The sequence below is a fragment of the Pleurodeles waltl genome, chromosome 3_1, assembly GCF_031143425.1.
Source record: "Pleurodeles waltl isolate 20211129_DDA chromosome 3_1, aPleWal1.hap1.20221129, whole genome shotgun sequence".
In the NCBI taxonomy this organism is placed as follows: domain Eukaryota; kingdom Metazoa; phylum Chordata; class Amphibia; order Caudata; family Salamandridae; genus Pleurodeles; species Pleurodeles waltl.
Window position 1 is genome coordinate 1,467,718,237 of NC_090440.1, and position 13,697 is coordinate 1,467,731,933.

The 13,697-nt window shown below is 45.0% G+C and overlaps 1 protein-coding gene across 1 annotated transcript in view; it reads right to left on the reverse strand.

Annotated features, from left to right (window-relative positions):
- DARS1 (aspartyl-tRNA synthetase 1) overlaps positions 1-13,697 on the reverse strand; it is a 473,122-nt gene that overhangs the window by 21,422 nt on the left and 438,003 nt on the right. The window lies entirely within an intron of this gene.

Sequence of the window (13,697 nt, forward strand, 5' to 3'; positions counted from 1 at the left end):
GAGCTGTTAGTGGACAAAGGGGTGCTACTGAGAGGAAGATGATTAGTGCCACCTGAAAGTTTAAAGAACAGACTAGCTTTTCTAGCACATGAAGGACACATGGAAATTGTTATTTATATTTTGAGAGAAAAAGGGTAAGGAAAATGTGATTCAGATTGGTGATATGGTAAAAATAAGATCACCAGTCGAATGAACACCCTGGTCAAAGTTTACATATGAAAAGAGACTAGTGACATCTTAAGAATGCAATCAAAACTAGTGATGGGATGATATGGAAACTTGAACAGAGTTGTAAAGGTGAGAGGGTCACAACAAAGCAAGGGATCTTGTGGTAAAGATTGAGATGGTGAAGGAGATGCCGAATGTGGATGATGAAAAAGCAAAGGATAATTCTCATCCTAAGTTCATGAAAGAGAACAGTAGGAGGATGAGTCTGAGAGAACACGACTCCATATCCTCAAGACTGTGTAGCAGGGAAGTGAAGTGTCAGTTTTTTTCAGGCTTCTTTTTGAAGTTTAATTTATGAAATGTCGGTTGATTTAAAAACAGGTTTGTTTACCTATGAGCTCAATTCAATCTCTCAAAAGAAAATTTTAAATATCATTCATGCTTATACAAATATAAGTTTGAATAATTTGTAGAGAAGGGAAAAGTGTGGTGTTCTCGTGTACATGTGTGCGGCATGTCACAAGATAGACTGAGCTGGGGATTTGAGCTGTGGATTCTGGAATGTGGGGAAACCGTGAGAGACTGTTGAGGAAAGCAGAGCAGGTAAAGCATGGCAGACTGGCTGAGGTGTATATCGAATAAACAGAAGATCCTGAAAAACCTACTTGTTCCTATGAATTATTTAACGTCACAAAACTATGTTACAATAGGGAAAGGACAACTCAATTCCAATTAAGACACAATGATAATTATTTCCCCTTTGCCCAAGGCCACATTCACAGACCTCTCCTTTTATGATGTGATAAAAGAACCACTCCTTCCAATGTTTTCCAAGGCCAATTATTGTAATAATGACAGTTGGAGCTCCATAATCCTTGCGGCTTTGCCAGATATGGATATATTTTGCAAAAACACACAGATGACCAGCCTTAAAAAGTATTACTTTAGCTACCAATGCATACCAGCACCAATGTTCAAGGTATCGGTACCATGCAACCGATCTTCTGCAACAAGAGCCCAATTTGACACAGCCTAGACTATCAGTGTGCAGTAAAAACAACTCAAACCCTTTTTGAACAATCAAGCATTTGGCAAATGATTTGTGTCACTTTGAATCCATGGGGATCAATCTTGTATCTTGGGTGGACTAACTGCCCATACCATATAACCTACTTTCCTGTCTCACTAACAACACCTTATACTTCCAACTTTGTTTGCCAAGGATAAGAAGTTTGACCAGCGACTGTGCAGGCCTCCTACCTTACCCAAGTAAAAAGAATTCAAATACATGCAAGGGTCAAAAAGAGCCCATAATGGTAACACGCTGAGTGCTTCATCAGTTCTTTCTTTCAAAATAAATACACAAATGCAGTTTAAGTAACAGTAGCACCATCTAACTTACTGTAAACACATCATCATCTCCAAGGTCTGTCTCATTATGGAGTGTGGAAGACGACGTTGTAGAGAACTGCAGGGGGTAGCAGCAGTGATCGAACAAGCCCCCATCAGAGAGAAAACATTTGTGTACACTGAAAGTCGGGCCACTTACCAAGGACTAACAAGCTGGGCCCCGACTTGGCGCAAGGATGGATGGATGGAAAATCTAAGGCACCCCCATTTGGGGAGGCGAGCAGCTATGGGAAGAGATGTGGGAGAAAGGGCAAAAATGTCAAATCTATGTGGGATATGTGGATGCCCATTGCCCATCGGACACCTCACTTGCATCTCTATTCGACAACACCGCAGATCAGATGGCCAAAACACGAACAGTGGTCATCAATGAGGAGGATGGAGCTGCTCTAGCAAACTGGGCCCATGCAACATCTGAACACCTGGACATCTGGGAGAGAATGGCACTTATGCATGGGCACAGCAACGACAGATTCCAGTTACTAAAGAACAGGTGCAACAAGCAGTAAAAAAGTACCCCACATGCAACCAGATAAGACAAATGACCCTGCAAAAGAAGCCTGGCGGCCATATCAGAAGAGGAACTGCAGCTGCTACAGTGTGGCAATTGGACTATATCGGGCCGCTACCAAAGGAAGGGGGAAAAAGCTACGTATTGACCATGGTGGACACCTACTCTGGCCTTATGTTGGGTATGCCCCAAGTCTGCAGACCAAAAGTCCAATTTGCCAGGGCTAAACTACCTGATAAAACATTATGGGGCACCTGTTGAGATGCAAACAGATAGGGGCACACACTCTTCAGGGAAAACAGTGCCGGGCTGGGCACAGGAACAGGGAACTCGGTGGATTTTACACCCTAGTTATAATCCACAAGCATGATTGAGCGATATAACGGATTGCTGAATGAACAGCTAAAAAAGTTATCAACACATTAGACTCTAAAAGGATGGAGTAGTAATTTAGACAAAGCCTTGTTCGAATTGAATGATAGACCAGTTGAGCAGCAGACTCCTTTCATTCGGATGACAGGGCATGATAAAGAAATCACCCACACAATGATTGTCTGGAAAACAGACCCTCGAGCTTGATTACCTTTACAGGATACTTCTGGCAGTATAGGACTGGACCGGTTTGCTCCAGAGGATGGAGAAATACCCATAGGGCAGGTGAAAACGGTTCCCTTAGGAATAAGAGTAGAGTACCACCTGGAACATATGGTAGAATTGCCCCTCGATCCAACCTAGCTATCAAGGGAGTGTCGGTGCTAGGGGGAGTCATAGACCCAGATTTTAGAGGAGATGTTAAAGTAGTATTACTGAACCAAGGAGATGCTGCTGTATCGTATCAAGCACATGACAGACTTGCACAAGTGATTTGTGAACCAGTGTACACCCCCCACATTGAAGAAAGTTCTGCCCCCCTGATAACACCCAGAGAGGTGAGGGAGGACTTGGAAACCCAGGAAGAAAAGTATAAAGTATGGGTGAACCATCCAGGGAAAAAGCCAGAGACAGGAGAGCTATTGAGTCAAGGGGTGGGGAGTACGTATATTGTACTTTTAAAGAACTCTAATGTATCTGTATTTGTACCTGCAGTGAGACTTACCCCACGGTCGTAAACAATGACATCTGCGTTGATGATAGCAGAGAATGCTGTTACGGACCTTCATGTCACTTGTGCACCTCAAGCCGCTAACGTAACGGATGACCAGGGAAATGTTTCACTTTGCAACGCGGAGGTAACTGGAGGCAAGTGGATGGCTGACATTTGGTTAGTTGGAATATAAACTAGCATCACTATAATAAAGGGGTAGTAAGTTACTTGCCTCCTCCTAATGTTGGTTGGGCTGACCTGGATGAAGACCATTTATGACATCAAAGTCTGACGCAGGTCACTGGAGAAGTTGGGATGTGAATGCACAGACATGTTTCAATTGGTTACTGACATGTAAGGATAATCTTGCGCCAAAGTGCCACCTGACACCATTGTTTTTGATATCTCCTACTGGGTTACAAGTAATTCATGGTGTGCACTTTTGGAGATACCCAAGTTGAGTTATCACAAGCTGTCCAGACTGAAAAAGGTTACACTAACAATTAACATTAACATTGGAATGCTGGAGGCTCCATTGAAAACAATGGAGTGCTGCGGGCTTTTACTGGCCGGTAAAAGCCCGCAGCGCCAACATTCCAATGTTCGCTTTGTTCAAAGCAACAGCTGTGAACAAAGCCTCACGGTGCTCGAGGGGATTTTAATCCCCTCGGGCTCCGTGAACATTTATTTTTTTAATAGAACATTCTGCCCTGTGTGGCAGAATGTTCTAATAGCCTTAGAACCCGCCGTAGCGGGCTCTACCGGCTATTGAAGTCCCTCTCCCTTGTTAAATGCCCTCGCCTTCGGCTCGGGCATTTAACGCGGGGAGCGGGCCTTTAATAGCTTGTAGAGCCCGCTAAGGTGGGTTCTAAGGCTATAGTAGATTCTGGGGGGTTTTTGTCTGGCAAAGGATTTCCTGTCTTCATGTGTCTATCTTCTCCCATTTGGAGGATGATCTCCCTGTGGAAATCACGGACAGTGACATGTCTGAGTTTAAAGAGGGACTTTGGCAGGCTAGTCAAAAGCCTTTGTAGGGGGCAGTTATATAATTTAATGTCATTCATTGTAATGGGTAAAGGCACACGGTCATCAATGATTTGTAATAAGAAAAACAAACACCCCAGATATAGATTAATATATTTCTTTATTCTTCACTGTATCAAATATCACTCCAGCCAACACGTTTCATTCCTTTACAACAAACAACATTTCTTCAGCGCAAGCAATACTGTAATCATTGACTGAAATCCCAGTATTCCATTGTCTGTTTTCTTGTATTTTTGGTTTAGGATTAATACTTCACATGATAATGAAGCTGGGACAGAAGTGTCAGCGCTTAGTCATCATTCTGCTGTCAGTAAGTCACGTGAAAACAGAGGATGAAATACCGGGATCTCAAGGCAAAATTACAATATCGCTTGCCCTGAAGCAGTTCTGTTTGTAGTAAAGGAACAAAACACGTTGGCTGTGGCTACGATATTTCATATAATGAAAAATAAATAAAGATATTGACCTATGAGAGTGGGATGCTTGGTTTTCTTATTACAAACCACTGATAATAGTGTGCCTTTCTCCATTCCGATGAATAAACTTGGTCTGCATTGGCCTGCAGTTGTATTTCGAGCAGCTGAAAGCAAGGTGAAGGACCCCATGTGAACGGCATTACGAAATGGAATAATCTGGGGTGTGCTGGGTTGTCATACTTTCTACATCTGTGTGTATATAAAATATAATGTATTAAACTGAAACAACTGAAAATGTTAAATAGATTATATATATTTTTTTTTAATTGTGACTCAGTGGAATTCAAGACATTTGCAGGGTAGGACATTCAGAGTGAGCTAAAAACAAGATATTTTGGCTAGCCAGCCTCTGTGGTGCTGCTCTTACAGGCACAGATCAAGTCTCAGGATGGAGCAGAGATTGGCCACAATGAAGAATAATGGGAGCAATCACTGTCACTGCTTTACTGGTGCTGATAAGCGAGGATGTAGAAGGCTGAGTAGGCTGCCTTAAGGGCTGTACCCACCCACACTGGGTCAGCTGCTAACACAGCTCATGGAACTCTCACAGAATGCACATGTTATGTTTCATAGTGTGGGCTAAGATTACAGTTACCTGCACTTTGGAAGGAAACATGCCACGTCTGTGACTTGTCACTTGGTGACAGCATCGCCCATGGGGCGGCCAAGGAACTCTGTCTAGCTCTGTCTGCTAGACCCCAACCGTCTGATGGAGGTTGACCTTGGGTACTCAATTGACAAAACTGACACAGGAGCTACTGGCCTAATGAACACGAAAAGAAGCAGGCCCAGAACCCTTGACCTGTGTGCTTCTCATTTCCAGTGACGGCCACAAGGAAAGCATATTTTTCCAGAAATAAAGACAATATAAGGGACAGATGTCTCATAATGACTGATGCTTTGTTTTTGGTCAAATTGTTTTCAATGAAGGTTATTTCATTTTGTATCGAAGAAAGAAGAAAAGCCATTACCAGGATGTTGTCAGTGAAGTGAGTCATCATGAATGGCTGGCCTGGTTAGGAGTTTGGATGGGCTTTAATTTCTGTAGGTTTTCGAGGAAACTAAGTTTATGGTGAAGGCTGCCCGATATTGGGGGTGCCACACATATTCTGGTCATTGTCAGGCTGGATCTGGGGGGCCATTGCGATGGGGCAATCGTGAACCCGGAAGCACTTGGAGTGCTTCTGGGTCGCATGGACTTTGTGGGTGTTTCATGCCCCCACCCATAAAAGGGGCTGCTAGGCACAAGCACGTCTTTTTGCTCCTGAACCAAGCCTTGCTAGGATGCTGCCTGCTCCTTCTCCAGTGCACCAGACATCGGGCATTGTTTGCTATTTTTTGCTTCTCTTCTTTTTTTTGCAGGTCCAGCGAGCTCCGCCCTCTGCATTTGGACACTTACCAGCCCAGCCATCTCCTGCCTGGGGGCTGTACGAGTTAAAGAACAGCTCATCACCTGACCCGATTACTGGTGTACTCGGTGGCGGCTCCGTATGGGGACCGCTGGTGCTGCAGGTGAGGGGGGCATTTGTAGGGGGCAATGTTTGTATTACGTTTGGAAATTTCCAGTCCAGTGGGGCATATTTTGAGTGTGTTGTGTGGAGTCAAGGGGCATTAGGGAGTTATTTTTCATATATCAAACATTTACAGTAGAGCTTGCAATTGTTGGGGCCATTATTTGGTTGCTTTGTGAACAGTGGGTGACCAAACTTTAGGCGCATCTTTTTGTGGCAGTGGTTTTGGGGCATTTTTGGCTGGCAATTGTGTTGCATGCTCAAGGTATGTGGTTTATGTACAAATAATCACATACGTATTAAGCAAAGAGCTGTGGTGCAAAGCGGAGGAAGGTGCTCTACTACCTCAGCATAAAATGGTGTTCAAGTGAAACACCACACAAAATTTGTCCCAGATACCGCAGCACTCAAAGATTTCATAGATAAACAAGTCCTTCAGTTAGGTTCAGTTGCGGTAGGTTATTTTATTGGAAGACATATCAAATGGCCATCGTTCCATGAACACAGCCATCATATTCATTGAAAGTGAGCAGAGGACAGTGCAGGGGAAAAGCGTTATCGGCTCACTTTTCCAGAGGCATGAGACTTACCATGGTCTCATACAACATTGGCCCTTTCTACATCCTACTATGAGCGAGTGACTAAACATACTCTTTAGACTTACTGTGCCTACCTATGTCACTTTCTGGTACTCCTAGAGCCTTGAAAAAGCCACATGTTGTGACGAAACACATGTTGGCTTGCCTATGTAACAATGCTCATCCAATGAAAATGATGGCTGTGTTCATGGAACAATGACCATTCGATATATTTTCCAATAAAAGAACCTACTGCAACTGAACCTAACTGAAGGACTTGTTTATCTACGAACTCTGAGTGTTGCGGTGTCTGGGACAAAAAATGTGTAGCATGGAAGGCTGATTGTTAATACACTTAATTTGTTCCAGGACACCTGGGCTCAATACTCCTTCATTGTTGCGAGGCAGCTAGGCTCAATACTCTTTCATTGTTTCAAGGCAGCTGGGCTTATTGGAACTGGGTGGGGTTCTGCGTAATTAGTCAGCCTTCTCTGACGCAAAGAGCAAGTTCTTGCAGTGGTATAGTGCTCTGGAAGGCCATCTACTAATTGTTTCCTGGTACTTGTTTTTAAGGGGAAGTCTGAGCCTGAGCAGTGACGCTGTGAGGGGTCATTTTTAGCGTTCAGGCGCTATAAACGAGGGAATTGCTGCAATGAAGTCAAAGCCCGCAGGTGTGCCTGTAGAACAGGTGGAGAGACCTAGGAGGTCAGAGGTGCCTCCTAAGGAGGCATTTCCGCTCAGTCCTGAAGAGGGCCCTTGCACAGGGCAAATGGAAAGGAGATTTGAGGGGACAGACATCAGGTAGCCCTAGGATGTCGAGGGTCCAGGGCCCCACCCCTCTGGAAGTTGCACCAGTGGTGGGTCAGACCACAGCGCTTGGAGACTCAAACCAGGTAGCTGCTCAGGGTATTGTCACAGTGGTAATGGGACCAGCATCAGGTGGAGGCATTGTGCAGAAGGGTGACAGATGTACGGTTACTAGGACATTCAGACTTGATGGCAAATTCAGCAAATGTTTTGCCTTGTCTCTCCAAAGTAGGGATGTTGTCCACCACCCTGATGGGGGGCCCTTGTTGGTATTGGTGATGGGGATGATTTGTAAAGGGCCAAGTGCTTGGTGGGTCACCTTGATGGTGCTGTGGGTGGTCAAGTATCGCAAGTGACTGCGGCTCCATGGGGGCTGCCACGGTGGTGAGTGGGCACCTACAGTTAATTCGGTGTCCCCCTCAGGGAGTGAGGTGGGACCGCTAGGGGGCACCCCTCTGGTGGGGTTTGGTGATGCCCCCTCACATCCAGTGGTCAAGGTACCTTTAGCGTCTGGCACCACACTAGGGGTGAAGCATGTATGACAACTCCCCCTACTCAGGGAGACAATTTAGGTATGGGAACTCCTTTACCAGCCGTTGGTCTGAGTGATGTGCTATCTGAGCATGAAGAGCTAGACCGGCATGTCTCAATGGAGGTGAACAAAAAGTTGGGAAGGGGGCTTACATTGATGTTTTTGAATTACTGGTGGATAAGTCTGAAAGGGAGGAGGAAAAACGTTGCAAGGATGTTCGCACCCTAGAGACTGTGGCCATTGGCTGTACGAGAAGAAGTTTGAGGAAACACATGTCAATTGGGTTAGAGGCTTCTCAACTTCTAAAGCCGTTTTAGTAGAGCGTTTTATTGATTTGCGCGCCCAGCTCTCGTGCTATCAAAATAGGATCCTGGTGGCTCAGCCTGGAAAGAATATAATAAGGAGTTCAGGAAAATTAAGGCCACTGAGCCCACGCTAACCTGGGATGAGATACATGTCATCACCGGGCTCCATTATATGAAACCTTACCATGCTTACGCTACCACCGGTCAAGCCCTTTTGTGCGGGGTCGGGGTTCACTAGCAACCTTGGGGGGGGTCGGGGAGTAGATGAAGAAAGGTGTCTGTTGAGATTTCCACAGGCGAACCTATACCCGGCCAGCAGGGACCTGTATGCTCAACTACTGTTGCTGACTCTGTGGCTTGGCATACCACCCACAATCCAAGTGTTTTAGAAAGTCCAAAGAAAAGAGCACCAAAAAACAGGAATGACCCGCTCGGTTTTGACAAAGCTCCCTCACCGGTTAACTTGACGGCAATGGTCCCATGGCTCAATGTTTACAAGAATCATGTGGCAGCTCAGACACTGTATGACGGTTTCAAGGAGGGTTTCAGCATCCCAGCAGAGGGTTATGTGGGCTCTTCTAAATGTAGAAACCAACAGTTGCTCAGGTCTAATCCTGGGGTGGCCATTGCAAAGATGTTATAAGAGTTCAGTCTTGGTACGGTGGCAGTTTTGTTCCATGCAACCCCTCTTGATGGGTTTGTCTGCTCCCCCTTAGGGGTGGTTCCAAAAAAAACAGCTGGGTGAGTTTAGATTGATATACAAACTGTCGCCTACCAGGGGTCACTTAGTGAATGAGGCTATTGATAGTGCATTACATTTGGTAATGTTTGATCAGGCAATCCAGATGCTGCAAGAGCTGGACCTGGAACCAAGTTGGCAAAAATCAGACCTTAAATCTGCTTTCCTCTTACTTCCTATACATCTGCAGGATTTTCATCTGCTAGGTTTGAGGGTACCTTTTACTCTGATAAGTGTATGCCTATGGGTTGGTGCATGTCTTGCTCTTACTTTGAGAAGTTCAGCATGTTTCTTGAATAGGTCTTCAGGCAGAGGTCGTGCCATCATTGGGTGTTGCACTACCTCGACGATTTTCCCTTTCTGGGGTCACCCAGGATGGGGTTATGCGCTAATGCCCTAAGGTCATTTCTGGACTTGATGGGAAAATCTGGGGTCCTGCTAGCTCAGAGCAAGACACTGGGACCTCTGACAAAGACTGAGTTCCTGGGAATAGAGTTGGATTCTGTGGCAGAGGTCTTGAGGCTTCCATTGGAGAAGAACACTTTTTCTCAAGCTTTGGAAGCATGTCTGGGAGATAAGGAGGTCAAAATGCATGAGTTACAAATTTTGGATGGGCAGCTGAACTACGCCTTGTGAATTATTCCCATGGGACGCCCCTTCTCCCAGTCCACTGCCCACAGGCCATGTCAGGCCTACAAGTAAACCCTCATCACAACAGACTGCCTAGTGGGTCAGGCAGGATATGAGAATCTGGGAGACATTTCTGAGGGATTTTAATGGGCAGTCATGTGGCCTGGTCAGTCCAGAAGCAGTGAGGAGCTAAGTCTCTTCACCGATGCAGCAGGTAGCAAGGGTTTTGGTGCTATTCTGGGGTCAGCATCGGGTGCACAGCGGTGATCTTGTGAGTGGATGCAGTTTGGGCTGGTTACTAACATTGGTTTCCTTGAACTGTTTCCCATCTTGGTGGCATTGTTCATTTGGTCAGAGCAGTCCCACAGTCACTTAGTCGTGTTCTGGTCTGATAATATGACAGTGGTATAATGCATCAATCAGCAGGCAGCAAAATGCAACATTATTTTGAGAGTGGTAAAAGAAATCATGGTGGTAACCTTTTTTTGCAAAAATGCTGGGGCACACAGACAGAACCAAGTCTTTCTTGGTGCAAAGGGCCTTGAGGGGTTGGCAGCACTTAGCGGGGGCCAGGACGGATTCTAGGCACCTCATTGATACAGACAAACTGGCAGCAATTCTGTGGTCCTTGTGAAACATCTGTAGGTCACCGGAGGGAGTATGCCTCTTTAAGCAGCATTTACCCTCGTCTTTTATGGGACCCTCCAGATAAGCGAATTGGTAACAAAAACAAGAGGAATATTGGAGGAGATGGCAGCTGGCAGATATTCAGTGGATGGACAGGGCTAGGGCTCTGGCAATTAATATCCCCTGCTCCAAGACAGACCAGGTCGGTAGAGATGACCACATCTTATTGCATAGGGCCCCAGGTAATGTGTGCTGCTTTATACATAACCTTGAATCATTCCTGTCTCACCGGTCACAGGGTGTGGGGGACAGCAAACTGGTCCACGCTAACAGAACTCCGCTCACCAGATACCAGTTTTGCTGAATTCTTAGTGGGACACGGCGGGCTATGACCCCTCAGAATTTGGGTTTCACTTCTTTAGGTCTGGCTCTGCCACTGCAGCAGCAGCAGCAATGGGGCTCTCGGACTCAGCGGTGCAACGGATTGGCAGGTGGGCTTCGGACTGCTACAAGCGCTATGTTAGATTGCACTTGTGAAGATTACACCTGATTACTGTCTTCTCTTTCCTTTTCTCATGTTGACGGAGGTGGTGCGTGCAAAGAGTGCAGTAAGCGGCTGGAGTTCTTGGCAGCCCCTGTTTATGCGGAGGCAATCCAAATTACAGACGTATAAGTTTTAGGCCATTTTTATGTGTGGCACGCAAAGGAGGTTTATTTTGCAGGAGGTTTTCCATTCCAGGGTGCAGCGAGATGGTTACCGCCTGTTCTTTTACAGCCAAGGATGTCTGCGGCTAGCCCATCTGAGGTCTACAATGGACACAATGTTACCTACAGGGTAACCTCCCCCCCCACCCCCCTAAAGATCATCATAGTGCATTTGGGTGGCAACAATTTGGTCCACATAGGTTGGAAGCATCTATGTGAGCTACTGATCTTTGAGAGTGGTTGGCTGGGGAAGAAATTCCTACAGGCGGCGCTGGCATGTTCTAACATCATCCCAAGGTTGCAGTGGAGGAATGATAACTCGGACAGCGCTTTGAATTATTTGGCAAAGTGAATAAATAACAAGGTTGGTAAGTTGTTCAGATTGCCTCAGCTGTCGTCAGTACCTCATGATTGCATAAAAGGCGAACGTTTTTTCTTACAGAATGGAATACATCTGTCAAAGATTGGTAACAAAATGTTTTTAAAGAACCTACTCCCTGGCTGAGGTAGGGGGTAGGCCGGATAGGAGAACTATGTTGGCCAGTGGCAGGTGGGGTCATGATTGGTGGGTCAATTCAGCATACCTTTCCTTACATAAGCATGACAGCGATGCCACAGGCCCCTCCAAGGGTTGCTGGCAGGGAATCGCGCAGAGGATTCAGAAGCACAGGGTTGCAAGTGGTTGGTGGCATCTGGGCCTTCTGACCAAATACTCATGCATGCATATTGGTGCAAAGCTAGCACTGGCACTTGGGGGAGGGTAATGATGGGTGTAGGAGATGCCAGAAGTTGGCCACCTGCACAGGCGTACGCCAGGAGGGGATGCAGAGGGGAGAGGGGGTGTTGTGTGGGGTTGTTCTCCCATAAGGATGGACCCACCAGGTCAACAGACAGAAAGGGTGGTACTGGAACAGGGGGACACCACTGGGCCAGTCATGATCTCACTCGAAGGCCTAATTTGTGATACGCAGGCTCCCCAGATCAACCTTAAGCTTTATCCTCCATTCTGAAGCAGGACTGAGCTTTTTGGAAGCTTAGGTGCGCTTGGCACCCCTCATATTATGAATCAAGGTTTGGTTATCCCCTGAGCTGATTTTTTTCAAGAAGGATTTTGGAGGATTGCCTTAAACAAAGTAAACATTTAGCTAGCCCTTGGATTTCATATATCAAGAAAACATTGCGGGACATAGGTATGATTAATCTTTTTGATACACCTGAGAATATTGGCCCGAATGTAAAGGGACATGTTAAGGAATCCTATTTGGCTCATGTGGAAGATTAAGAATAGGTAAGGTGGCTGAAATGTTGTCAGTGCAACTGTATATGCCAATATCAACATGCAACGGGTTAAAGCCCTATTTAACACGGACAGAGGGCTCAGAACATAGATCCTATTTAACACGGGTAAGAGCCAACACCATTTACTTTTTAGGGCGCTTTCCGGTTGCATGGTCATGGTTTAGGTCATTGCCCTGATGTCCGTGTAACGGGTTTCCAGGCAATCAACGGTGCATTTTATGTTGTTTTGCTCATTGTATTATGATTTTAAGAAAAGGTTTTTATGCCCTATTTTAAAAGAAAAGAGTCCTATTACATACTTTGAGTGTTTTAGGATGATACAGCAGTTACAATCCTTGACAAGATGTTTTGCAGTTCTGAAGTTTATTATGCAGGCTTTGAAATTAAGGAAAAAATTATGCATTGTGATTTATAAGAAGGAGCGGGTGAAATTTCTCGCTGTCGGGTTTTAAAATGTTTAGTGTGTTTTCTAGTTTAGATTTTATTTTATTTATTTGTAATTTTGTGCTCCTATGGCTTTTTATGATGCTGAATAAAGCGGAATATTGATTGATTGTAATATGCAGGAATATGTCTAGATAGTGCAAGAAATTTGATGTATTAGCGTCTCAGTTAAGGCTAGTCATCAATATATGTAAATAAAGCTGTAAACATTATGGGTTACTGCATGTAAATATTGTAATTGATGTGTGGTCTTTAACTTCAAAAGTGTTTTATGATTTAATAAAATACGCCCAGGGGTTTACAACCCCTAACCCAAAAGATGTATGTTTTTTTGCCTGCCAACAGGGGAAATTGAGGGATGTGTTGTGGGAGACAGGTCTTAGGTCAAGGAGGGAGGCCAAGGTGATACTGGGCCATATTGCTGTAGCATTTTTGTGCTGCTTCAGAGTTGGGTTAAATGTGCAGTACACCTCTGCATCTTTATACGATTGGGCTCTGATATAGCTCTCTACTAAATTTAAAAAAGTGATTAAAAACAAAGAGCACTTTCAAAGAACTTCCTTAATTCAAACAATAAATCACCATGATTGAGAGTAATGATTGATATTGACAATATTCAAAAAATTAAAAAGTTCAGTGACAGGGCAGTCACCAGAGTAAAAGCATTTGCAACACTGGCATATGAATATGTTCTCCTGAGGCAAGGTGATAGATGTGGTCGAATCGAGAATAAAAAGCAACATATATTAAAAAGAAAACATCTGTGGACATTTTTCTGACAAGGACTTTCTACTCCTGAAGATCTTTCTAGAGAGAGCAATTAT